The following is a 24,784-nucleotide window of genomic DNA, read 5'->3' on the forward strand; positions in this document are numbered from 1 at the left end:
TCCATCATTTGTCTCAACTGTAAGCTGGACAAAACATGTATCCCACAGAGGTGACAGCAGGAGAAATTAATATCTTCTAAGTGTTTGCTGGCTGCTTTCTAAGTTATTCACACACCATTTCCACTGAGCTCACTGTGGTCTGTATTTCCACAGAATGACAGTAGAATTTAAAAGGATACTTTCTGTGAGGTGTAAAACACATGGCTGATGGATAATTTTGTTTTTTGCTAATGTTAACTCAAGTTTTGTAAATGGATTTAGGACAAGATCAACTGTGCTATAAAATTTACTATAAAATTATGGAAGGCTCTTAGTGATATAACTGTCCTTTTTTCCTCAAGAATAAGTAAAAATTTCTGGAACACTGATAATCTAGAAACCGTTAGTTCGGATTTTATTGAAGCCAGTTTCCTAAAAAGTGGCACAGGGTAGAAGTCTCAGGGATTTAGGTACCTTCACATTTCATGAACACGAGTGTTAGATATTGGAGAGAGAGAACTGTCTTTGTATCCTTACTCAGGGAACACAACAAAACTAATCCTTTATTAGACATCAGAGACTCCACATAGACTCACCCTTGAGACATAAATCTCAACTAAGATATTGGATTTTGATAGTTTTGAGGCTCAGAAAATAATCATATGAGGTTTGGGGAGGGTTTTTTTCCTTCCAATCAAAAAGAGCATCCATAGGCTTTGAACTGGAATAACTTCAGACATTAAAAAAAACTTCCAAAATTTAAAAATTGCAATTAGAATTTGATGAGACCACTCAGGTCTAATTTATAACTACCTGAAATGAACATGAAATGGCTCTAAAAATAGTAGGACACTTAGAAAACTGGAAGGGAAGCATACAGAAAATTCAGATTTACATAGTTCAAAAGACTGAATGAGTAAAGATGGGAATTTGGTGCCGCTATTTCTGTTGCCACTTCATAGCCTAGAGAAGAAAGGGATGAGGATTTTCCATATAGTTGGAGTTTAAAGAACACCGGGTGCGTGATTTTTTTTTTTTTTTTCATCCTTGAGTTACCATAGTATCTGGTTTCCCTGGTTACCAGTGACCAAGGAAGGGACACTAGGGAAGCTGGAGGCTTGGTTGGTTGTTTGTTTATTTTTTGAGGGGGAGAGAGAGAGGGAGAGGTCAGAGAAGATTTTTGTGTGTGTGAGAAGAGAATGTGAGAACAGTGCTGGAGGATAACCGTTGTGAACAGATTTCTCTGAGCTGGAATTTATAGTTCTCTCTTCAGTGCAAGGAGCTAAAATAGTTGAAAGAGAAAGATTGATTGTGAGAGACAGAATTTCTGATAAAAAAAATGAGGAAAAGAGGAGCTGTAAAGCTGTGTTCCTAAGAGACTGGAAATAAGAAATCTGTTGGGTCAATACAAGTGATAAAAGGTGTGATCTGACCAAAATCTGGTCTCTCACTTTACTGCAGTGGCATTTAGGGGCTGTGGTCCTGAACTGGTCCTTTCTGTGCTGGAGACTTTACAAGCACAGAACTAACTTATCTCTGTTATAAAGACCATGTTGTCCTGTTTCTTGCTAATCCAGAGGATTTCTTTGGTAATCTTTGGTAATTCTTTTGGCTGAGACTACTGACTTGTTCCCAGAAGGGAAATTTAAGGAGAGAACCTCTTAGTGTTTCCTTATGGCCTGCTGTAGAACTGTAAATTATAAGAAGGGTTTTCAATGAGGGTTGTTTTGTGGGGTCTTTTTTTTTTTTTTTAAATCTGAATATTGTTGATTTTCCCTTTTGCTTTCAAGATTATCTATTTCTTGTCCAGAAAGCCTTTTGACATATTCAGCACTGTAACAGACACCCCATACAACAAACATTCCTGTGCAGCTTCTGTTTTGATATTTAGTGGAAAGCAAAGGAAGGCAGTAATTGCTTTCATCCTTTAGACTTGTTGACACTTAATCAGAGCTCAGATTTCCAGGGAGGAATTATTCAGGCTTGGAGAATTTTTGACACCTTTACATTAGTAAAATATTTTTTTGGACATTTTAATATTCTTATTCCACAAAGACCTTTTCATGCCAGGGAAACTCTTGAGAGCAAATTTCCACAAATGCAAGAGTAGCTCAGCTGCACTAGTTCTGGTGTCAGAGGCGGCTTAAATGGAAACATATTTTTGGTTTCTCCTTGTGTTTTAGCCACAATACCCATATTTGATTCCTTCATTTCTATGGCAAATGACAGATAGTTGGCTGGACCAGCTCCTCCCTATCCTTAAATCAAGACTATAGAAAGGCTTAAATATAAGAATACTAAACTTTATTGTGTGTAAACTCTTGTTTATGGCTGAAATTGTAAATCAGACTTTAATATGCTCTTTTGGTTGTTTTATGCAGGCCAGATGTTAGGAAGCAGATGATTTTGCCAGCCAGAGAATTTTAAGCATGTGATTGCAATGTTGTTAGTAAATGCATCATTTTACTATATTTCATTCCAGGGCTTGTTGTTGGCCTATTCAGTCAAACTTTAGTAAATAAGTTTTGTTTTTCAAAAATCTACTTAATTTTATTTTCAGTATTATTCAAAATGTCAAAAAGACACTTCATTTCATGTCTTCTAGGGCAGAGATTTTTAGAAAAAAGAGAAACAACAGGCTGTGTATAGACCTTAAATTCATTGAGTCGGGTGGGTTCTGGATTTCAACCTTCAGTTCAAGGTACCAGACTATCAGTAACAACAGTGTGATGATTTTAATATCCTTAGCATTTTACTAGTCTACAGAATACCTTAATTCACAAAAGAAAAATGCCTCTGTAGTACTGTAATACTACTCTAACTGGGCTTACTAATAAGTTTCTAACTACCATTAATTTAGATTAGCAATTAAGGTGACTTTAGTAGATTCACTTTTTTTTTTTTTGGTAGAAGGTTTTGCATTTTGATTCTTCAGATTTATTGTGTTTGCATTCTCTTTTACTTGCCGGTATAACTCAAAATACTTTTAACTTACAAATATGTGTTCAGATTCCCAAATTCTCTCAATTTTTCTTATTTATTGGATTTTTTTCCCCTATGCTTTCAGAAGGGTATTTCTGTTTTGATCCTGATTTGCACAAGCACCATGTCAAAGGTACGCATGCAAACTGGGTGTTTACATCTGCATATGATCATGCATGCAGTCATTTTTTGCATTTGCAGGTAGGCAATAGCTAAAATGCAAATACAAGCTAGTCTTGGTATTGTCAAGATTCTCAATCACGTGACAGCAAAGGAGAATTTTAAAAATGACTGGAAGAAGGTATTTAAGAGGAGCACTTACAGCCTTGTGGGCAGCATGGGAGAATGCACAAATGCAATTGCTTGAAAATCTAAGAGGTTTGGACCAACATCATCGGCTGATCAAAGGAAAGAATCTTTTGGTCACACGCACAGGCTTATTACTCCCAAAATGCCTTTTGTGTGCAGGAATAACTTGTCTCCCTTGTAGAGACTTCTATCTTCAGCAGTATTTGTGCTTCTGACATGAGCCGAGTTTCCCAGACAATGCATCTCTCTGCAAATTCTACATTTTAGTGCCCATAATCAGAGCTCAGCTCAGTGTTGCCCTGCTTAGTGGGCTTAAGGGAGCCAAGCAATATCTGCAAGCCTCAAAAGTACCTCTGGCAAAGAGAGCAATGGCAGCTGCTTCAGCTACCAGGGCCACTCCTTGGGTGACCCTCGGTTCATGAAGTAGCTGAAGGAGCTGCTCTCATCTCAGTACAAATTAAAGTGTTGTCTTGGCCACTGATGGTCAAATTAAACCTTCCTAACTCTGAATAAAAGAGGAAAGCCACTCCTCTCACCTCATCCCTACAGTAACATGCATCAAGTCCTCAGTTACTGAGTAATGGGAACTTCTAGTGATCCTCCTGTGCCAGAGGCTAATTCTTTAAAATAGTCATCTTTAATATTCAGGTGGTATCTAATCTGACCAGAGACAGGAAGGCTTTCAGAAATAAGATTCCCTCTCCCACCCTCCCCCCATCCTGATTTTTAAGGTAAAATCTCCCTTTCCTCAGGCAGAAGTACTTGTGTCTGATTTTGTTGATAGGCACCATCAGCTTTCAGTTAATATATTAGCTACATGTTTTAAATACCTCTTTTTTTTTTTTAACATATAGCAACATTTTCTCATAGTTAGTCTTTCTCCAACTCTCTTGTTAAATATTATTCCGTTCATGCTGCTGAAAAATATTCTATTCAAAATGTGACTTATTTAACAGCTAATATGTCTAGATTGTATCTTCCTCAGTAGAAAGTTTTTTCCCTGTATTTTTATTTCAATGTCCAGATACGAGTTAAAAAAAAAAAAAAACCACCCAAAACATAATTACCTAATTCTGAGACAAACACAATATAGAATTTTGTAGAAAATTTTCCATGAAAAAAAATAGAGTACTTATTGGAAAGGACAGTCTTTTAGAATTCAGTCAAAAGGTTGCAAGTGTACATATTTTGCTACATGTGCATAAATAATAATTCAATTTTCTGTTCTGTTTTGCTGACATATTCCAAAAATCGCTATTGGAAGAATGTGCTATGTTGACCTTACCCTTAACTTACTAAATTCTACAAGCACATTGGTAGTCAATTCCCCTTGAAAAAGACACTGTTGCTAGTAATCATTGTTAAGCATAACCCCAACATCCCATATGTAGCACTAAGGTTTAACTATTCAAAAAGAGTGGAAAAAAAAAAAAAAAACAAAAAAAAAACCAAACCCTGATATTCTGAATCCCATAGTTTAGCTAAGGCAGACATTTATGTCAACCCTGCCCCCAAGACCCAACCTGCAGCTTAAGTGAATGCCTGATGAACACACCCAAAGCACCAGAAAGATCCAGTATTGTCACAGGTGATGTGCATTTGGTCTTACGATTTGCAAGTGAAGCCCATCAGAAAGATGATTGAGGTATTTGAAGAAGCTTGGAAGGAAGCATACTAGTAAGCTTCCACTAAGCAGCATGTTCACCCAGAAGGTCTCTAATTGCTGTATAAAATTTCTCTAGAGATTTAGAAGATGTTAGTAGTTGTTAGAAAGACATTAATTTATTTTCTGATATGGGATGCCTTCTGGGATGAGAAATACCTTTTATTTAATGGAAGCCACAATTAACTAAAATCCAGAAGGACAGGGAGGGCAGGATTCCAGGTAAGCGTGATGTAATAACATTTACATAGGTTTTTTTCTACAAATGGGCAAGAAAGCTGTATTAATGATTTGTTAGAAATATTTTACTGTCTCATGCTGTGCATAGTCGTCTTGTGAAGTACAGCTCTTGTGTCCCAGGAGGCTGCAGAAAGGGTGCATGCTTTTATACCATTTCACATCCATCACTAGTCCTGTATGGAAATGGAAAGTTGAAGTCTTATATATTTTTTTCAGAAGTGTCCTGAATGCTTTTATAGCGTAGTTTGAAAATTACTGTGATTCGTGGAAAAGATTTACGATGTGAAGAATGGGAATGCTATGCAAGTACAAGTAGTTTAGAAAAATACTTATTTATTTTTAATAATTAAGATTTCCCAAATTTGATTTAGGCAATCTCTCTTGTAAGCATGATGAAGATCTGCAAATAGCTTATTGGTCTTGAATGTGCTAGCTTCCTATATGTAATAGATATGCTATACATTTTTATTCAGTTGGGGGGGAAGGAGGAGGGGAGATTTCCTATGAACTGTGCAGCATTTCATGTAAGGTATTTATCTTTCAATGACCAGTGGCCTAAAGATGCAACTTACTTTAAAAAGTAACAGTAAATGCTATTCACTTAAAGACATCTTTTGGATGCGTGTTTCTGTACTCCTACAGGATGAACTTTTTCTAAAGTGAAGTAAAGATACTGTTAAATGAAGGTGGCAAGTCAGCACAACTCTGTTGTGTTAGTATCTTCAGAGCTGCTTTGTTTTACGCTTTCTTTCCTGAGGAGATCAATAATGGATGGCTGACATCATTCTTTCACCACTCAGAAATGAGAAAGCCTAAATGCATTTCTTTAGGGCAGGCATGTTTTTCATCCTGAGCTGAAAAGCCTGTAATTGAGTGAGGTTTATAAGTGTGATTGCTATTGGTGTGTGTTCCAGTCTGATGTGCCTGTGAAAGGTTCCACTGGCATTTACCTGGCTCTCAGGAATGTTGACCTCATCTCCCAAACCAGCCAGCACGTGAAATGCCTCTGCTGGGAGGCACATATACAGAATTAACCTAATACTCGGGAGCATTGAGGCTCAGCTTATGATCACATCGGTAACTTTCTTGAAGTTTGCTGGTTCTTCATAATTTGCACATACTTTAACTTTATTTTTAATTAAAAAAGAAATAAGAAAGCAGAGCAGAGAACAGATGTCTGTCCCCTTGCAATGTTGACTTATACTTGTGTCTCTCTGGTGAAGTGACTGGAAAGACTTTATCAAGTTTGCTGTCAGTAAGAACATGGGAAAATTGGATGGTTTATTTGACAGGACTGTTTTGCTGCTATTCACAGGTCTAAAAAGTCAGCAGAAATGTGTACGTGTCAGTACAGGCGTGTTTACAGTGCAAGACTCTAATTAAAGAACAGTTACTATTACTTGTCAATACCAGTAGCATTTAGGTTTACAACCATTAATACAAATGGAAGTGTACCCAAATGAAAGTGGCAGGGACAAGGCATTGGCAATAAAGAATGACAGGTTCAGTGTGAATCCAAAGTCATCTCTGTGTCTCGGATCTCTCCCTTGCGTAAGCTGTCCCTTTGCTACTCAAAATGTCCCCCCGGCAGCCTGTGGCACAGCACATCCTGACAGGATGGTGATGGCATCGCCCACCAAACGGGCATCGAGAGCGGGTTCCAGAGTCAGGCAGCCTCTCTGTTCTGCTGCTCGTGCCTCAGGTGACTTTATTTTACCTTTGAGAGTCTTTCTGTTATATATTTGCAACATATTCTCCCAAATGGTTCAGGCATGGGGAGGGATCACGGTGAGGGTCAGACTCCTTCGCTGTTGCTGATTATGTTCCTAGCTGCTTATTTTACCTAGCTTTTTGAGATGCCTAGTAGTCTGCTTTCCATCATGCACATCCCAGGACTTTCTTGGAAGAAAACAGCAAAATTCTGTAATTTAATGTATTGCTGTTTTCATCTGTTAATTTGGAAGGAAGTGCGAAAGACAAATCGCTTCACAGCGCCTGTGAAATGGTGCTGGAATACAGAACACAGATGTACCAGGGTACTATAGTTCTTTCCATAATTAATTAATAGTACTGAGAAAAAGATAAATCCAACTTTGATTTGCATTTTTGGTGGGGTGCGGGTGTTATGTGTTTGGTGGTTTTGTTTGTTTGGTCTTTTCGTTGTGGTTTGTGGGGGCTTTTTGGTTGTTTTGGTGGTTTTGTTGCATTTTGCTGGGTGGGTTTTTTTGGTGTTGTTTTGTTTTTTTTTTTTTTTTTTTTTTTTTGAAAGGAAATAGTGATTCTGTGGGATGTCTTGGGAATCTTGGTTGATGCCCGGTGATGGCATGCATAACTGAGAGGCGATTGCCTGATACAAAATGATGTCTAGATGACAGGGATGTGTCCTGGCTGTCCCTGCCCAGGTGTTGGCTGCAGGGGGGTCTCTGAGGAGAGGCTGGGGCTGCCCTGGGCCAGGCACAGCCCGTTCCAGCTGGTTCCAGCCGGTTCTGCAAGGGACTTGCCACAGGGCACAGCTGAGCCTGTCAGCGAAGCTGGTGATGCCTCTGTGGAAACATATTTAAGAGAGGGCTGAAAATGCTGGATGAAAGGAGGAGGGGGAAAAAAGAGCGAGAAAAAGCCGAGGGAGCACCGTGAAGGTGGAGGCGCTCCATAGTGGAGCAGATAACCAGTGAAACCCGTGGAGGACACTGCACCAGAGCGGATGGGTATTTCCTGATGGGGAGCCCAGCCCATGGGGAGGGCCCACATTTGAAGCAGGGAGAAGTGTGAGAAGGAAGGGTGAGGAGGGCAGAAGGGCTGTGTGCCGCCATGGCCCCTTCCCGCCCTGCGCTGCCCGGGGCTGGGGCGGAGTCGGGGTGAGGGAGTGACATTGAGCTTGGGAGAGCCGGGAGGAAAGGTGGTGTTCAAGTGTTTGTCTTTGCTTCTTGCCACCTGAATCTATTTTAATCAGTTATTTTAGCTTAATTAGTAACTTCCATTAATTTTAACAGATCAATTTTAGTTATTTGATTCCCCATCCCTCCTGCTGTGGGAGCAGCTGGGTGAAGCTTGGCCCTCCGCTAAGGTTTGTCCACCACAGAGCAGAAGGTTGGTCAGCCATCAATATCAATGTGTACTTCTGTGAGTGAAGATGATGTTGTGCATATAGAACTTTATCTCCAGATGTGAAATAAACGCCCAAATGCTGTAAATCGGCACCATTTTTGAAATCCAACAGGTCTGTCTTGCTGGGTGAATTCAGTTCTGTCAGAAGCAGTATTCCTGTGTTTGCTTTGATACACAGTGGAAATAAGTACTAGTTCTCTTACACATAAATATGCTATCTATTTGTGAATTGAGTTTCAAGCTCTTTTATCAACACTGATTGCTGCCTGGGGAAATGATTCCAATATATCAAAGCCTGAGAGAAAAGAAAGCCAAGAGTGGCTGGATATTTCAAAACAGAATAAAAAATGAGCATTAGAATTCATGACAAATAAAAGCAATTTGTAGTACAGAGGTATGTGTTGTATTAAATAAATACATTTAAAATATTGCATGTAAATGAAATGGATGGATGAGTTTAAGAAGGAAGAACAAGTGCTTTGCATCAGTGTTTAATAAGTACTTCTAGGTAGTAAGAGACTTAATTTGAAAATAAGATTACCTATAATTCACTCTGGATACTTAAAAATTAATTTTTTTCTATATAAGAATCATTCACATTTTACTTCTATTGAGTAATATTTTTTCTTAAGGTAGGTTTCTTCGTTTGCTCTACCTGTAACATAAAATACTATTCAGTGCTAGAAACAGTGGGAAAATATTCCTAACAGCACGATATTGAAAGATATCCCTTTTTCTGTCTTTAAGATTCTTTGTTATGGCGTGACAAGAACAACCTACTAGAAAAGGTGAAAAATATTTTGGGTGCCCATTTAATTTTTTTCTCAAGTATTTATTTTTAGCTCATGGGTAGATCTGTTGTATATTTTCCTGTTTTCCAATGGAGATGTAGCAATATCATGGCAAAGCCATTTCTAAACAAAAGAACCTTATTTCTCAGGGACAATTAGATAATTTTGGAAGCATGTGTTTGGTCTTATATAATGTTGTAACAGCTGCAAATGAAGCAAAATACAGAAAATTAATCTTATAAAAATAAACAACTGCATAGCTTGAACAAATTTAGGATGTGACTAGATTACATTGCTGTTTTGTTTTAAACATTTTGGGCCTATAGAAGGACAAGAGCTAATCTGACTGTTTTAAAAATGTTACATAAGAGATGTTCACTTACAATGAAAATGCTTTCTCTTCTAGTGTTTTTAAGATGTTTTCCCTTTTAAAGACATCAATTATTTGCTGCTCTTAAGAGACAGCAACACTTTCCACCATGACGTGGATGCTATTTGGAATACATTAACCATTTTTATTAGCTTCCAGTGATGAACTTTATTTAACTGAGAACCCTGGGGCTGACTTGGTGACATACAAAATGGGTGTACATGTCTGTGTGTGAGATTTGAACAGGCAGCCCCTTTCTATTTTCAAACAAAACATAATAACAGAAATGTCAAGTGTTGCATTCAGTCCTTGTTTCCAGGGTTCAAACCACTGTATGTGATTGGCCCACACTTGAGAAAATGACAATTAGAAAGTGATAGTGAAATTTCCAGTTTCATAGTTTTGTAAACTCTCTTCAGATTACTCAAAAAGTATACCTGACAAATTAGATGTGTCCATCTCTATTCTGTGATAAATCTGGTCTGCTATCTCATTGTCCCAAGTTTGTTTGTTTTCTAAACAAAATGGTTCCATGATCACAAAAGCTCAACATTTGTTAATCAGCTTTTCCTACTTTTCCATGATTAAATTCTCTTGTCATTTTGGTTCACTTGTATCTAACCTGTTTTTTCTGTTTCTCTTGCCACCTTGTACCTGTGATCTAGCTGTCAGAGATCCGAGTCTTATTCTGTGTCAGGTATTAAAAGTTTTATGATGTCAAAACAATTACTATGAATAGAAGTGGTGAAAGTTTACCAAATGATTTGACATGGGGGGCCCTGTTCTACAGCACAAGAAGGTGGTTTGTGACTCTCCACTGGATCTGGACTTTCTCTGTTAGAAAGACACCGAGGCAGGCAGCATGCTCTTTTTTCTTTCTTAATTTTTTTTTTTTAAAGGTGATTCCTCAGGAGTTATACTTTTGGCAAGCTGAGAAACAGTAGCAGCTGCCAAGAATCCTTCAGCTCTCACTGATTTGTCATTTCAAAATTTCTTGTATCTTTGGTAAAAAGTTTAGACGCAGAACATATTTGTGGTTTGGTGCTTCCCCAGCTCTAGAGCCAGGCAACCCAATACGAGACGTGCTAGCACTAGAATAGCTCACAAGTTGACTTCAATAAGTTTTAATGACAGCCTGTACATCACACTTTTTTTTTAAATAATTATTCCATCTATGTTTAGTAAGAGCCATTCTGAAAGTTTTTATTGTAACTGCGTAAAAGGAAGTTGCAGCTTAACTGTCTTGAAAGTAAGACTGAAGTAAGGCAGACTCAGGTCCCCGTTTAGCCAATGTGGCAGTTATCCTGTGGACTTCAATGTTACTGTTTAATGTGTAATAATACAAATAAAATGATTAATCAGGGACTCATTTTTTTAATTTGTATTAGTAACCTAAATTTGAAACTGTACTTTTAGTATCACACAGCTACATCTATATATTCTATGGTTTCTGTGGCTATGCAGTGTGTCTTAGGGGACCTGTTACAGCCTATCCTGTACACTTTAATGCTTGAGTTGTAAAGCTGGCAACATTCAGTGTCTTATTTCAATCACCATTAGATAGTCCCTCTTATAAACATAACTAGCTCATCTCTTACCCGGACTTTATAATTTTGACTTGTCTCAATTTATTGCACATTTACATGACATGTGACATTAACTTGTGAATATTCTTTTTCAGCTGAACAGCAAGTTGACAACAAGCGTGTGGTGAAAGTTACGATACTTTAAAGGACATATAATCTGCTGTGCATTCAAAACCCCCAAATAGGTAAGATACAATCAAATTTTATACTAGATTGTGTCTTGCCAGTCAGGCACCATTATAATTTGACAGACATGATATGATACAATGAAATCTGAATGACATAACCCAGTGTGACATAACTGATAGGCCAATGTAGAAATTTAATAAACATTTCCAATAAGTTTGCTGTACTCGGCCTGTCACGTCCCCAGCCATGCCCCGGTGTTATGTCAATCTTTGGGTCAGGTATTTGGTCTTAAACATTACAGAATATAACAATTTGCTTATTCATGAGAAGTGCAATAGGTCTTTCCATGTACCTTTTCTGGATATTCTGGATATGAATAATGTTGCAACTATATAATTGTTCAAGTGTAGGCACCTGGAAATCATTTTGTTTTTAAACGGTCTGTAAAGAAGCTACTGCACATGTAGAATCACTTAACCTACTTACATATAAATTGCTTAACACTGATATACTGTGCTGTGGCTAGCTATGACCTAATTGGCTTCTTCCTGAAGTTCTTTGGTTAAAAAAAAAAAAAAAAAAAAAAAAAAAAAAAAAAAAAAAAAAAACAAAAACAAACAAAACAAAAAAAACCTCAAAAAAACCCACCAACACAGCTGCAGTATTTTTTTCCCTATAACTTATCATGACGCTGGCTTACTGAAAGAATTATATAAAAGGTATTACCTCATCTACTTTAACATTCCTGCTACCATGAGAGGGTTCTCTTCTAATTCAATGAAAACCAGGTGGTACAGGTAAACTCCCAAACCTCCTAAAATGGCATTTAGTATCTAATATTAACAGTATCAAAAATTTCACAGCAGTGTCTGGGGACGAAGGATAATATTAATAGATTAATTATTAATTAATTTATTGCAACACTAAAGTGGAAAAATATTTCTTTACAATTCCAGGATCCAAGAGAGTACCAGATATATTCTTCTTTGGAGCTTTAGGACCTGTTTGTAGGATTCTGCTGTGGAGGTGCATGGAAACACCACTGAGGGTAAGGAGTGAAGTTATAGACATGTACAAACACACTAGGAATTTTGTCATTCAGATTTGTTTGTGGATAAAAGTGATAACATTTGCAGGTTCACTTCTTTACACAAGATTTCAGTATAAAACTATGTAATAGAGCTAATTTCCAACAGAATTTTCCCACAGTTTATTCAACTGGTACAAATCAAGCAGTTTTCTTCACATATTTTTGAGACGTTTTCTTGTGTTTTATTTTAAAATATATTTGAATTTAAATTAAGGCGGATCTTGGAGAGCCAGGGAATCAGTGAATGAGAGAGTTAATTGTTGCTTGTAGCTTACTGCATGGATTTAGGGAAGGTGTTGTGGGAGTGAAGAGTTTCAGGAAGCATCAGAAGACAGCCCAAGCTCATGTTTGGAATGCTTCCTACCTGTATCTTAATTCTAGCTGCAAACAGGAAAGTGCCTAGCTATTTCTTCATACAGGTTGACTCAATATACTTTCCCTTTGTGGCCACGATAGGAATGGATTAAAGCCCACTGTATTCCCTGACCCACTTTTCTCCATATACTGCCCGTGGGGCATACGTAGGTTGGCATGGATCATATCTATCTAACCTAATGCTGTGCAATATTAAAGCTGCTGCAGGAATGATCCAGGGCTGCCTCTCCAATGTCAAACGTGTTGTTGCAGAAAGAATATCAAATATGGTTGGTGATGGTGACAGTACAAGGTGTAGTATGCTTGTGCACCTACATGGCATCTACACTGGTTGAATCTATAGTAAGGGGACGTACTCTTGCCTCATCTCCCTAGAGCTGTCTGAAGCTTGCCACAACGCAAACATAGAGGTGAATTTTGACTGGAATTTAGGTGCCAGTCTATATTCAAAGTACAGTGTGAATTACCTAGTTTTGTAAAAATAAGAAACTACTATCTCCACGTGATTCCAACTTTGAAGGTGCCTTATGCCTTCAAAATAACGATGTCTGTGGAGTCACTCTGAATACATATTTCTGTTGTAATTCATGCCCTCCTTTATTATGGAATAACTTTATTGATGAAGGGCATTCAAGTAACTCTTGAGTCCTGAAACATACTGGTTAAAGACAGGAATAAACTGTCCCCTGCCTTTGTATAGTAGAAATCTGCAACTGTTCAGCCCCACAAGCCTGACGTATCTGGAATATCAAGGCTCCGTGCTCTTCCTTGCAAAGGCCAGGGACAACAGAGGTGATGACTATAACCTTTTTTGCAAGTAGCCAGATGGTCTTGTTATTTCAGCCACCTGAATAGGTAATAGGTAGCTCAGGAAAGAAGTGCTTGTTGTCAGCTGAGATGTAATTGTTTCTGGACACAGAATATCACTGTTTAAATCTGTTCTTATTGTCTTACTTGCTATGCAAAATACCTTTCTTAGGCATGCTAGATTATACAAGCTAAATGTAAATAAAAATATCGAACGGTACTGAATCATGGGAATAGTAATAGTCTGTCTAGTATTTTTAGGAAATAAGCCTCAGGTACAAAAGTTGTAATCAAGTATTATAGTTAATGTAGTTATTTGTCATCATAAAGCATTTCTGGGGTATTTTCCTTGAAGAGCAAGGTATACAATAAATTTCAGTAAATTTGACATATAAATTCCTAGGGAAGAAGAGGTAAAAGATAGAACACAGGTAACACTAGGCTCCAAAAGAGATTTGGAGATGATATGTTGCTAATGAATACAAATCTTTGTAAGTTATATTGAATGGTTGCATTCAGCAAGCCCAAAAATGTCTTATTCTGAAATCTTTAACTGTATTCATCTGTTTCAAGATTCTCTAGCTGTGTTTTTGTCCATTTTTTTACCTATCTTTCCTCTCTTGTACTTGTGTCTTTATGATTTAGCCCCACAAGGATATCCAGAAGGTAGGAGCAAGGCAAGCAGCATGGCAGACTTCCCTGAAGACTCTACCAGCTTGCTTTAATTTCCTCTCTCTGCTCTTCTTCCCCCCAGCTTTTCAAAGTTCATATGGCTCAACAAATGATCCAGAGATGCTTTGTTAGTTATTGTGTAGTAGGTGTGCTTGCTGACTACCATCAAAACCAAAAAGTGGTTTTCATCAAAGATGAAAAGAAGTTACAGAGACACATTAGGATTTAACCAATTAACAGTGGTCCAAATTCATCCCTAAAGTAACTTCTCTAAACTTGCCCACTTCTGTTTAGTTTACAACTCCTTTACCCATAGAAACAGGCAGTTTCAAAACTCAGTGTTATTTTAATTAATGGCAAACCCTCTTGGCAACATAATCAAGGTGAAGTAATACTACAGTAAGATATTTAATTTTATGCAATACTTAAGAGGTGAATTGGGTTTTGGAAGTACTCAGTCTGTATGAAAAGAGACATTCTATAAGACAGATGCTCACTGACTGGCATGATGGGACAATTGCACAATGCCAGGAGGATTTGCTATGTTTCAGAAATAAATCCATTATTAATTGCCACTAGCAAGAGGCTCGGGAGACTTGAGAGAAAAATGTCTAGTTTCACACCATTCCAAACGTATGTTTGTGCTTATACAGCTGAAGTGCCCTCCTGGTATGTTGCCTCTCCTTTTTTCACCCAGAAGGAAAAATCATGTAATGCTACTCCACGCGTTGCATGAATTTCCTTTGCTGAGGAAAGTATTTCTTGCTTCTTGCTTTCTCTACATTCTGTGGAATATTCTGTGAATTGGCAATAGAATGAACCCTTCTTAGTAACTAATTAATCACTTACACGTTCTTTTGCAGATTTGCAAAGGGTTTGTCAGTGATACATTTGCCCCACTCTGATTATATTTGTATGTACTCCTGGAGGAAAAAGTATTATCCATTACAGGTGCTTTACACCTATACAAAATTCATCTTCTCTTGAAAATATATATCTTGGTTACTCAGCAGGGTTTGTGCTATTGTTGCAAGCCTCATCTTCAAGTGCCTGCGTTTACACTGTTTGCCACAGTAACTGCTTTGGTATAGCTGTAACAAGGAGCTACCTCTTCCCCCCAGCCTCGATATAGACAAGGTCTAAGTTATGAATGTGATAATTAACTATACGTTACAATTCATTATATATTCTTAATTCTGATGTGGGAACAAATGAAATTCATCATTAGCAATTTAGAGCTAGTTTTAGAGTGAGTGTGTGGGGGTGCATGGGAATATGTATGCTAGAAGAAATTTATGCAGATTAAATCCATTAGCAATTTTCTGCACACCTCATTAAGCAAAATATCAAATCCCACTTAGCTCTTCTGCTGCTCTCATTAGATAATTTAAACTATACTATTCCATACCATGGAAGTAAAAAAAAATAATATAAAAAAAATAAAAATCCCTGGTGTAGTGTCCCCCAAGTGAATTCTCAAAATCTACAGCTGTCGTGCTAACACCATGGACTAATCATGCTGCCTCACTGTACTGTATCATTGTTCAGTCTGCCGAGAGACAGGCAGCCTGGCAACCACAGAGGGGGCTCTTTGGAAAGCAAGTATGTTTGTTGCTACTTGTCACAGAGCAGTCCAGGCTCTCTGGCACCATAAGTGGATAAGTGGCTTAAAGCATGTGTGCAACTGTGTGTTGGGGGTTGAAAATACTTCCCAGTGATGATTCTTCAAGAAGTTGCCCTGTGACTCTTTTTGTCAGAAAATACAGGTTTATCAAAAATTGGTTTTCTGTGTGAAGACGTCACTCTTGCTAGAATTTATAATGGAATAATTTCTTGGCTTAATGATGGAATATCTGGTGTGGCTACATCTGTGTCAGGGGCCATGGTTTAGCCATCACTTGAAGCCAATTTAAGCTGACTCCGCTGCTTCAGTAAGTGTTCCCAGCCTGCCCCGACAGCTCATTCCTGTCCTTCTTCATGGGCTTATGCTGGCACATGAATGGGCAACGAAGGGTGACAAATTGGCTTAAAATTAACCTGGCAAAATAAGTTCGAATTAGTTAGGTTTGCTGATCTGGTTCACCACCTGGCCTTGCAAATACGTATTCTGGCACAAAAGAAGGGAAAAAAATACAGGTTGAATCTAGAAAGAGGGGGGACAAGGTGCTTCTTTTAGTGGTAGTATTGTCTTATGGCAGTTTAAAGTCTTCATGGTACTGTGGCAATAACGTGATCAGTAGTTCAAATGAAGCTCTATAATCTGAAGTTGAATGAAAGTAGGTGGAAAGCCTTAAAGGGAGTTTGATTGCAAGAATTTGTCATTATTTTTGCAGGGAAAAGGGAAGAAATGGGATCTCCCCTTGACTCTCCACTTACACACAAGAAAAGATGTGAAAGAAAGTACAAGCTACTATTATTATTACTTAGTCTGTACTGAGTGAAAATCTAAAAAGGATGGAGAAACTTTCTATATTCCTTTCTTTTCCTGTTATTTGACTGCTCTCCCTGTTTTTGAGACTGAAGAGTGCCAAATAGATTTCATTTCCATGCCCAAACCATCTTGTCCCATGCAAGTCACACAGTCTAGAAGCAAAGTGATCTCTTAACCAGAGGATGCCAGGGGAAAGAAATGACTCTCAGCTGAGTACTTGGGGTCCAGGTCCAGTTAACTTTTCTTTCTTATTTATGAGTGAAAACACAGTAGGGTCACAAAACACTAACAAAGGCACTTAGTTCCTTTCCATGTGCAGTATTAGGGCAGTATTTTACTTTTAAACTAGGTTAACCATATTTTTAGCTTCTGTCCTCTTCTTGCAGATGCCAGAGCAGGTAGAATTTCTGGTTTTACCTCATGCTGGAAGCAGCAGCATATAAGGGAATAGATGAATTCTTGCAGTGCCACATGCAGTGTCCTTTGCTGCCTTTGATCATTTGTCATTTTGATCATTACACAGTCTGAACAAAGTAGCTAATCAATCCCTTCTCATTGTGTCCTTCACATACTGCCTGCTCTCTGCTTTGTTCATTTCTTTATATTCAAAACTGTACAGTAAATAGTACCATAGGTCTTCGCAGCACTAGTGGGTGGGCCTGTCATTCTGCTGTGAGAGAAGGGGTGTTCCTGTCACCAGCTGGCACCTCACTCAGTCAATCAGGAATGCTTTTGAGCCTCACCAGGTTATGTGCCTCCCTGTGGGAGATATTTTGTACCTCGTTATGCTTTCTGTAGCCAGCAGGTGCACCCCACATGCTGAGAATCAGGGCCATAAGAAGGAATCGACAGGCAGGAAGATTTCTGGAGCGCTAACAAAGACTCCTGAACCCTATTTCCTCCTCTGTTCAGTCACACAAAAGCAAACCCAATGTGGCATATATGAAAGTGGCCAAGTAGAAGCTTAGTGGTTTTTTCTTTTATTGGCTTTATGTAGACTTGTGAGGGTTGTGATTCCAGGACATCCTAGTGAAACTGGGACAGTCCTAACTGTGTCTGGACAAAGTGTAAGAAATTCCAGCTCTTTCTGTATGAGAGATCTCTCAGTCTGAGCCTCAGCCTCTACTGACCCCAACCTACATGAGGGAAAGGGATTGCTGGCTGCTTCTGACAGTGTGGGTCACTGAGGCACAGGCTGGGGCTCTCAAAGCCATAGGCCCTCTGAAATCATCCAGTGAACTGGATTTAGTCCTCTAAAGAGAAAAACCTTAATTTTCTTAATTTTTTTTCTGTGTCATATGGCAGCCCAGATAGGGTCAGATCCTCCCTCAGCTGTTGTAAGCTGTCTAGTTCCCCTGGTCTTGCTAAGGGAAGGAAACTCTGTCAGATGTTGGCTTATGAGCAAGTGCACAATAGCCGTGAGTAAGCTCATGGCACTGAACTGGGCCCTTAATTGCATTTGAATCAAAGGATGATGAAAAAGGAGAGAGGGAGAAGCAGTAATCTCATTTTTGTGTCAGGATTGCCTTTTCTCCTGGACCAGAACCCATTCCATATCCCATTGTTAAAGCATGAATACACTGTATGCTAACCAAATAATTTCTCCTATTATACTTTACATGCAATAAAATTCTTCAAATTCAAAGGTCACCAGCCAGACATGTAAAATGACTTCATGAACGACTTTGGCTCATTAATCATGCCTCAGTGTAGCAGTGGCTCTCCTCTGTTCATTAGAATAACATTTCTTTGCACTTTATGGTGAACCATCATTATAATACAGAACAAGGACAACAGAGTGTGAAAGACTTTTTTTTAATGAGACTTCATAGCTGCTCATGGTGGGACTCCCCATCCTGTTTGCTCTTGAAAGAGCTGTCTGACAAAGGTTCAGAAGGATTTTACCTAATGAAGAGAGCCAGGAAGAGGGTTTCACAGGGAAAACTGTCAATGAGCTTACAGAAAGCTACGCAAACCTGGCTGCCCTGTTGGCTGAGCTGTCAGTCTTCAAATGAATACAGAGAGAAAATCTTTAATTGTACTCACCACACATGTGACATTTTATGCTGTATCATTGTCATTTGCAGCAGTTCTTAACTCACAGAGAAAATGCAGTGGTTCAGGGTCCCCAGGATATTGAGTGGACTCTGCACTTAATAAGGAGAAACCCTGTAGTTTAATAATTACCACTTATTGAGCAAAATAAATGCTTCATCAGAACCTCTAAACACTCAGTTGCATCATCAATGCTCTTGCTGTTCTTCTAATATTATTTTAGTCCTTACCTTGGATATAACAAAGAAATGGAATCATTCCAATAGTGCTGGACTGAGACAGCTAATTTAAATCTCCCTTAATAAATATTTTAAGGGATTTAATAATATTATGGTATCTTTCTTCTTTAGCTGGAATAATGAAATTGCAAAAATGGCTTATAAAGTTTTGTGGATGTTCATTTTTAATTAAAATGTTCTTCTCTATTTTCCCTCAGGAGTATGATGACTGTAAGTGCTAGAAAAGGTAGTAAGGTTCCTCACAAAAAGAAGAACCAGTCTGACTACTGACCTCATGATCCTAGTAACTTTTTCATTTCCTGTCTGTGAGGCCAGTACAGGTTCTCCCCACAAAAAATAGATACTTACAAATGTAGGCCCTAATTTGTCCTCCTGCCCAATTTTCAACTCCCTTTGAAGGCAAATGCAGTTTTAATTCATATGGCAGGCAAGATCACAACCGTTCTGCAATATGCAGGTAGAGGAGTAATAAGATGATGAGACATACTTATGGTATTGCAAGCCTCAAGAGGTAAAGTCAAATGTTATAATCAATGGAATCATAAGGTATTTGAAAATGATTATGTTGTTCTTTTGGCCTGCCATGTCTTTTTTCTTTATTGCCTGTCTCCGGTGTTTGTGACGGTGACTGCTATAGATATTGTTCTCTCCCTATACCTCTCATCTCCTACCTATTAATTATTTTCTACATCTAATCTCTTAATAAATTATTTTCTTCATCCCTGAGTCAGTTCCGCACCTGTAAACTTGTATGTGCCCCTAGTGACTATATTCTGAAAACAGAATCCACCCTAGGCTTCAGCAACTGTCTCCCCAACTTTGCTGCTGTTTGTCCCTGCAAATCTTCTGAAGTTCTGTACATCCATCTATTCCTTCCTCACTGGCCAAGGTCTCTTTACACATGGGTACTGCAAGGCCAAGGGCAGAAGATTCTTGTCAAGCCAGAGTTAGGAAGAGGTACTGTGGTTCTCCATTCCCCCAAGTATTCCTGTCAACACTGAGTGAAGCAAGAGAGGTATTGAAGTAAAAGAAGCTGTTCAAAGTATAAAGCATGCTTACTAAAATGTTCATGAGCTCCTTTCTTCAGCTGCTCTCTTCTCCCAAATCATGAGGCTACTTTTTGCAGTATCTCTTGGTCTATTTTCCATCTTTCCCTCTGATAGGCCAAGACAAGACCCTTTTTTCTATAATCTCTAGTCCTCTTTCCCCTTGTGTTGCTCTGATCTGCTTTGTCAAGTGATCAAAGTCCCTGTATAGGTGAGCTGTTGCTTAGTTACCACCTGCTTGGAATTCACTCTTGAAAAATTGCTTTGTCTTGAGAAGTAGCCATATCTTTGTTCCTTGGTGCTCCATTTAAATGGATGATCAAAGTTTATCAGCCTGCTCTATTAGCGCTGTGTTCTGTGTAAAACTTTTTCTTGTCACCTTCGATGGATTTTAGGTCAATCTGGAGAAAAGAGATGGGGAGAAAGTAAGAATGCTCTGCAGTTTAAAGAGAACGTTTGTCAGAAAGGAGTCTGATAGAGAAACAAAATGCATAGTCTCCAGCACCAAGCAGGCTGTGTGTAGCCAGACATCACAAATAGTTACAAGAGCTGAACAAGATATTTTACTGTTGGAAATTTTCTTTTAGATTTTTGCCACTATAATTTTGTTTTCCTGTAGACTTTGAGGAGAAGGTTGGTTAATTCCATTTAGGTACGCAGGAATACATCTGAATGATAACATATATAAAAGCAAACATGCAGCAGTCTGGAATGTAAATCTTCTTGCCACAAAATAGACAGTGTTGTCTAGAGAGAAATATCTATACTGCTCACTGCTGCTATTGCTCTTCCTCATATTCTTTTCCAAATTACTTCATTAAATCAGAAGAAAAGTTGTATTTGCACTTGCCATGTGCATGACAGTGTCCTACCTTAACTTCATGTTTCCTTTTTGAGCCTTCAAATCAGAACCAGGCAAACTGACTGCTGGGATTCTTTAAGAGCAAGAGACCTGTTAATGTGCAGAGTGGTGTTTAGACCAGGCAGGACATCAAAAGTGAAGTCAGATTTTAGGTGAGAAATATGGTCACAGAACTGTACACAAAAGAGCATTTAGCATCATCAGCAAACGTGCAGGACTAATTGTCACCCGGATCCCATGTTGTACCCAGACGTTTAGTGATATTTGTGTGCTCTATGCTATATATGCAGGTAGAAGACTGCAGTCTATTAGTTGTAGCTTAGGAAATTCTATCAGAGTTGGCAGAGGTAGAAATAGAAACATCTGCTAGCTTTGTTACCAGCCAGGAACTCATCCCAGGTTTGTAAGTAAATGACTAATGTATTACTGAAACTTCATAGAATCATGGAATAGTTTGGGTTGGAAGGGACCTTTAAAGGTCATCTAGTCCAACCCCCCTGCTGTGAGCAGGGACATCTTCAACTAGATCAGGTTGCTCAGAGCCCCATCCAACCTGACCTTGAATGTTCCCAGGGATGGTGCATCTGCTACCTCTCTGGGCAACCTGGGACAGTGTTTCACCACCCTCACTGCAAAAAAAATTCTTCCTTATATCTAATCTAAATCTTCCCTGTTTTAGTTTAGAGCTGTTACCCCTTGTCTTATCACAACAGACCCTGCTAAAAAGTTTGTTCCCATCTTATAAAACCCTTTTAAGTACTGGAAGGCCACAATAAGGTCTCTCTGAAGTGTTCTCTTCTCCAGGCTGAATTAGCCCCAACTGTCAGCTTGTTCATGTAGGAGAGGGGTTCTATCCCTCTGATCATTTTTGTGGCCCTCCTCTGGAACCCCTCCAACAGGTCCATGTCCTTCCTGCTGAGGGCCTCAGAGCTGGACGCAGTACTCCAGGTGGGGTCTCCTGAGAGCAGAGTAGAGGGGCAGAATCACATCCCTCGACCTGCTGGCCACGCTTCTTTTGATGCAGCCCAGGATACAGTTGGCTTTCTGGGCTGCTAGCGCACATTGTTGGCTCGTGTCCAGCTTTTTATCCACCAGTAGCCCCAAATTTTTTAATTTTTAGTGGACTTCAATGGAAAGGGAATTTAGATGGAAGTGTTGGTGTAGGTTTTCTGTCAAATAATAATAATAAAAAAAATCATTGGGTGGTGGAATTTGGATTATCTAAGCATCTAAAAATTTTTTTCAACTTCAGGAATAGTTCAAACAAGATTTGTATTTCTAAATCAATTTTATTTTCTCTAGTGAGGCTGAAAAACTATGGCCTTGTTATAAAACACCACCCGCTCCCACACCCCACATCCTTCATGATTATATACCGGTACTGGGGAAAAAATAGATTAGCTTAGTTATGTCTCTGATACGTTCTTCAACATGTACTGTGTTAAATTTGAGCATTGCTATCTGAATTCACTCATCATACCTGTATACTGGCACATTTGTATTGGTTGGATGTATAATAGGCATACTGAAGAGGTAAATTAGGTATCTCAGGTCTTTTGAAAGGCAGGATGTAAACTATTTGAGCAAACTTCTAAAAATACTGAAGGTTTGGGTAAAGTCCGTAACAGGTGTTCCCACATGTCTTAGTTTTCACTGCCTCTGGATGTGAAATTTATTGAAATATTTTGTGTACACATAGAAGCTGCTAATGATTTTTTTTGACGTGACGCAGTTAATAAGTTGATTATACTGACAAATCTTGTCTATTAATAACTGCTCTTGTCCTGATTTGATTTATTACATCCAGACCTATCTGAATCAGAAGGTGCTGAGATTAGCTATAATTAAAGTACTCATTACCCTTGAGTACTCAGGATGGGACACCAAGTCAGGTTCTACCACCAATACAAATCCAAGATGATACCAGTGAAGGCAGTGTTGCTACTCCACATTCTCACTGTTGTAAGGGGAAGCTTTGGTTCTAGCATGCCAGACTGACTTTTACCCAAATGTAATAATGAAAGAGCTAAATAGTGACAGGTTCTCCCTGGTAATCCAGTGACAATGACAAGTTCCTGCTATCGTAATGTGATGACTATATGAACAAATAATGGCTTAAGAAAAATAAGTAATTAAGTTTCACTCTGCCATGAAAATTTTTAAAGTTCATAGACTTTGTCAGTGTTCTTGTTCTAAGAGTGGCAGTTAGTATGTGTATTCATCATAATGAAATTCCAATCACTTCACTAAAACGGAGTAATCAGTACTCTTATAATATGATTATATGTTTCTGTCATGTGGGAAAATGTGGGAACGGTCAGTCTTGGGATTATTTTTTTTTTTTTTTCCCGTAGGCTTTAAGTGTGTGCTCTGTCCATTGCTGTAAGTCTAAGTAATTTACGGAATGCATTGCAGCAGATTCCTCGAGGTGTGTTTAAACCTATAAAATTAACAGACAGAACAGAGAGCAGAAAAAGCAAAGTGTTTATGTCCTGATTATTTCTTAACTTCAAAATATACTTCTTGTCATTTTGCCATTCTGTCAGTAGAGTACCTGTCTAATGTTAAAAAAATGCTCTATATGGCAGCTTCTACCTATGGATAAACCCTCTGCCAAAAACGTTCTTCAGCATGCCTAAAGTTCCAGGATCAGTTTGTTTTGGGCCAGTTCTTTTTCCTAGCTCATGTGTTTCACTTTGTTGAGTTGAGTTGCATAACGCTGTGATGAGCTACGTACACTGGGCTGTAGGATCAATCTTCCAAAATGAATATGGATTAGAATAAATTTATAATTAATCTTAAAGGCTATGTACAAAAGTAGTAATGTCATTGTGTGTAAATGTTGGTTTGGGTTTTTTTTTTGAAAAATTAATCTTTGAGGGAGATTGTATAGCACAATTATCCACTTGCAAAAATATGATGATTGCTGGAAATGCATGGAAGCCAGAGAGAGAAAGGAAGAGAGAAAATTTGTAAGCTGTTTAGTGTTCTTGTATGTTCCTATTCTTCTCTACTTTGATCTCAGCCCTTCCACCCTTGGAAGCCATTAGTTTGACAGGCAACGTTGAGAATTGAGTATGCTTTTGAGTATACTTTCTGTGATTGAAACTTGCCAGCAGATGTAGCATTTCATACTGTGCACGTTTTATGTACACGCGCGCACACACACATTTATATAGAGAGAGCAATTTTGTCTTTGTCCTGCCTCTTGGGTTTGGTAGAGATAATCTTGAGTTCTTGACTCTGTCTTCTGTGCTTTCTATATTTATATTCTGGTATTTGAGGTAAAGAGCAGAATGGAGTGGAACAAACTATTCCAACAGACCTTTGTGCTCTATCCTTCTTTCTCAACTTTTGGTGACCATCCATTTAGCACTATCTCACACTATTTCTCTCTTTCCTATCTCCTATTTGGCTCTTCCATCTCAAAAGGCTCTCCTAGAATAGACATTCCCTTCCTTTTTTTCCCCTCTACTTTGTATATTTTTTTTCATGAATACTGGCTTTGATATGTATATTTTTTTTCCTTGCATCTTCCTGCCACCCTTTCTTTTATTCTAACCTGCCTTTGGATTCATCCCTTTATTCTGGCAATATTGTATATACAGGAGCAGATATGGGGCTACTCTCTGACTACGGGGGGTGAAGAGTAATGATTCTGTCACTGCAATGGGGATTTCTTCTGGGAAGTGAGTGAGACAGGCCTGGAGTAGAATGTGTCAAGGGCTATGTATCTCCAAGACACCAGGTCTGTAGCTTAGGCCTACTACGGTGCTCCAGGAGTGGGGTCTACAGTTTTAAGAAAGTTTTCTCCTAAGTCAAGTTGTTTCCAAATAAAGCAGGCAGGAGGTTGCTTTTCCTTACAAGTGAAAACAAGTTGAACTCTTGTTTTAGTTTTCTTTCACCCTTTATTTTTCAAGGAAAAATAAAACTGTAAGGGATATCAATAGTTATTGAAAACTGTTTCACTTGAACGAGGAAGGGGCAAATTCTTACTACACTATTGATCAAGTCCTGAGCTATATTTTCATAATAGGAAAATAAAAATACTGA

General features: G+C 38.5%; 1 long non-coding RNA gene across 3 annotated transcripts in view; it reads left to right on the forward strand.

Annotated features, from left to right (window-relative positions):
- Positions 1 to 24,784, forward strand: part of LOC141741906 (uncharacterized) — a 259,266-nt gene that overhangs the window by 103,249 nt on the left and 131,233 nt on the right. Inside the window, exons 1-4 of one of the 3 annotated variants that reach the window (XR_012586517.1) lie at positions 4,964 to 5,155; positions 10,105 to 10,136; positions 11,121 to 11,210; positions 12,111 to 12,202. This is a non-coding gene — a long non-coding RNA (uncharacterized LOC141741906). Of the gene's footprint in view, positions 1 to 4,963; positions 5,156 to 10,104; positions 10,137 to 11,120; positions 11,211 to 12,110; positions 12,203 to 24,784 lie in introns of those variants that run through there. The other 2 variants (XR_012586516.1, XR_012586518.1) reach the window with 2 other exon arrangements.

The sequence above is a fragment of the Larus michahellis genome, chromosome 4, assembly GCF_964199755.1.
Source record: "Larus michahellis chromosome 4, bLarMic1.1, whole genome shotgun sequence".
Lineage (NCBI taxonomy): Eukaryota > Metazoa > Chordata > Aves > Charadriiformes > Laridae > Larus > Larus michahellis.